Raw genomic sequence first — 3,290 nt, 5'->3', positions numbered from 1 at the left:
GAAAAATACCATTAATATGCCGGGAAAAACAATTTACTTCAGTATTCAAAACTGTGCTAATTTTATTTTGAATATTTATTAAAGAAATGTTATGTTATAAAACTGTTCTATTTCCTCGCAATCGCAATGAAAAGCAGAGTTTATAACTAGTTTTTTCCTCGACATTACTATCAGCCCTCGCCTTCGGCTCGGATTGCTAAAAGTCTCGGATAAAAATGGTTCGTTTTGTGCACTCGTTGTAAAATCTACTATAGTCGAAGTGTTTAACTTCGTTATATTCACATTTCTGCCATCTCAAAGAAAGCTCTTTTATGCCTTTGCAGAAGAGCTTTGGGGATCTGGACTCAACTTGCTCTGTGAGGGCATGTAAAAAATTGCCCATGTAAAAAATAGCAATCAATCGGGCCCAGGTCTGGCGAATACGTAGGAAGTCAGGGGGTTTTTAAATGTTGGTAAAGAATTATAACGGTTTGTCGAGCTGTGTGAGGGTTTGCATAATCAATATGTAAAAATATATTTATAAATTCTTAACCAATATAATCAAAAGATACGGCCACTAAAGCCTAACAATAAAATTGCTAAGTCTTTTAAAGTGGATTGTGTTATATTTTATAATAAACTCCCAAATGATATTAAAATATTACCTATTAAACATTTTAAATGTATCGTAAAAAATAAATTAACATCTAAGGCCTATTATAATGTGAAAGATTATTTGAATGATAAAGATAGTTGGAATTAATGTTCTAAATTTGGTAATGAATATTGTTATACTCATTTGAATGCTATTGTACCTTTTGTACTTCATCCTGAGCACTAAATAACTTATAAAGTTTTACAGTGAATAAATATTTTTTTGACTTTGACAATTAAATTAAATTAAGGCTATTTCTAATCCAAAAATAATTATGTCAATATGTCATGTCAACAGAATTATAAGCGCCTAAAAATATGCAATTATTGTGGCTTGTCTTTCATTCTCCTCGTTGTAATTTTTTTTTAATAATAATATTTAGATTTAAAAGTATTTACTTATTGTTATTTCCTTGGTACGGAACCCAAGGCTGTCAGACACGCAATAATTTTGCGCGGCCATCTTGGATTCTACAAATAACCCCAAATTATTTTTAAGCCGTTTCGAGGTCATTGGGAATAAATCTTTCCTCCCATAGCTTTAGTTCGCTTAAACGTTTATGTTAATTGTTTGTAAGTTACCTAAATACGTGTCCCACTCACGAACTCTAATTATTTGCATTCAAATTAATATAAAAAATACCCTGAGTAGTTTTTGTATCCCTGTTAAGGTGTTTATCTACACCCATGCTTTAAATCGTCTATTAAAGATTCTGAAACAGTTAGCTTATTGCCAGCATTAAAACACCCAATGTTCTAATAACCATTACATCATCCAAACGAGTGTTGTAATGTTGTACTTAATTTCATAACAACACTCCTATGTTTTTTTTTCGATCCCTTCATGCGCAAAGAGTTTCAACAGACAGCCACTTTCTTATTGCTCGATGCGTGGTATCTGTATGAATTCCAAAAAAAAAACATTTTAGTTTACGCGCGTTCCACACAACCAGAACGTCGCGCGCCGTAAAAAAAGTAGGTTATTCGAATCCCCGCCATTTTTCTTCGATATTTTCATTCTTTTGTTTACAAAAAAAATAGCGATTCATTTTAAACGCTGCAAAAGAACATTATAATAGAGTGAATTTTAATTATTGAACTATACAAAATGTAATTACTACTAAAATAAATAATTGTTTCATCAATACTTAGTTTATTTGTATATAATCAGTAATGAATGATATTAGGTTACTACTAGGACTGGTGTTTTAATGTTAGCAGTAAGCTAACTGTTTCAGAAACTTTTAGAGGATTCTTATTCTGGGTGTAGATAAAGTCCTGTATGCTACTGTTGATAATTAGGTATTAAAACACTCATGATACTATTATCACATCCGTGTTTTAATACCCCTTATTACACAACAGTTGCATAAATAACTAATACAAAACTTCATGTTGATCAAACAAGGAACTAAGTTAGGAATTAGGATTAAATAAATATAAATTTAACAAAATGTTCGTTAGTGTTTTCGTAATTTTATGAATATTTTGTCTTTCCTGTGCAGGCGGGTTGCATCGTGTTAAGTAATCTTTCTCTTGTGATATCAAAACCTTCCTCAAACAAAGTCTATCAACTGTTCGTTCAAAATGTTCGTTCAGCTTGTTTTGTTTAGCTGTTACTTATTATCAACAGTGAAGATGGTGCGTCGACATAATATACAACTGTATTAATAGATCATTTTTTTGAAATAGCTAGCCACGTAGGTTATCATAGTCTTTTTTCAAGAAAGGCTCTCAAGCATTGCAAAATTATTTAAGTATGAAATTTCATATTAAAAATACAATTACAATAGGTACTTATACAACTTATTTACTGTATAAGTATTTAATAAAACTGTCGGTAATGAATAAGATAACATCAAAAACTACAAATTTCATTAATTTGCGGCCGTGGTGTATATGGAAGTACAGACAGGTCAATTGGACACCAATTGGATTTCTTTTTTGTTTTTTTTGAACGCCTGATAGCTGTACTATAAGACGGTCCAGGATTATCCATTCTCTCTGGGACATCCTCTATAGGACCGTGCTGACAAAGTATATCGACATCGTAATACTGAAGTTACTGAGAAATTGTAGGACACACAACAACACGTAAAATGAAAAGAAATTTTACGAAATAATTAAATTTGCACTAATCTAATGAAAGGTAATGTATATTGTTATTAATATTGGTTATTTTGGAAAAACATTGTAAAAAAGTAATGTAAACTCATGTAAAAGATAAGTTTTCTGTTTAAGTATTGAAACGAAAATCTTAACGGGGATCTTCGCGCAGAAATATTAAATAACTAAATCGAATCTATTTGGACAAATTCTTATGGCCGTGAACTTTCTGACGATATGATATAATACACAAATAAAATTTGAAAACAAAGTTTTATGAACGATGCGGGACTCGCACCCACGACCTCTGGAGTTGCGGGCCAGTGCTCTGCCAACTGAGCTAACCGTTCGAGTGACGTATCGTCATAAAATCTTTTATGCTTTGTTCAACTCTCAGGTTCATAAAATTATTTTTCAAATTTTATTTGTGTATCAATCCTAGAAGTGAGGGTTATCACCTTAAAAAACATAACAAATGGTTTAGATAAGATTTAATTTTTAAGCAAATATTTAATATTTTGTTAGTTTCTGGATGATACTTCCTTTGTTAT

General features: G+C 31.2%; 1 non-coding gene across 1 annotated transcript; it reads right to left on the bottom strand.

The window, feature by feature from the left end:
* Positions 1-3,016: 3,016 nt before the first annotated feature.
* On the bottom strand, positions 3,017-3,089 carry Trnac-gca (transfer RNA cysteine (anticodon GCA)). Its single transcript has one exon. It is a non-coding gene; the product is annotated as a tRNA-Cys (tRNA).
* Between the last annotated feature and the right edge of the window lie 201 nt (positions 3,090-3,290).

The sequence above is a fragment of the Leptidea sinapis genome, chromosome 12 (assembly GCF_905404315.1).
Source record: "Leptidea sinapis chromosome 12, ilLepSina1.1, whole genome shotgun sequence".
NCBI classification, from domain to species: Eukaryota; Metazoa; Arthropoda; class Insecta; order Lepidoptera; family Pieridae; genus Leptidea; species Leptidea sinapis.
This window is presented reverse-complemented; position numbering and strand designations above follow the sequence as displayed.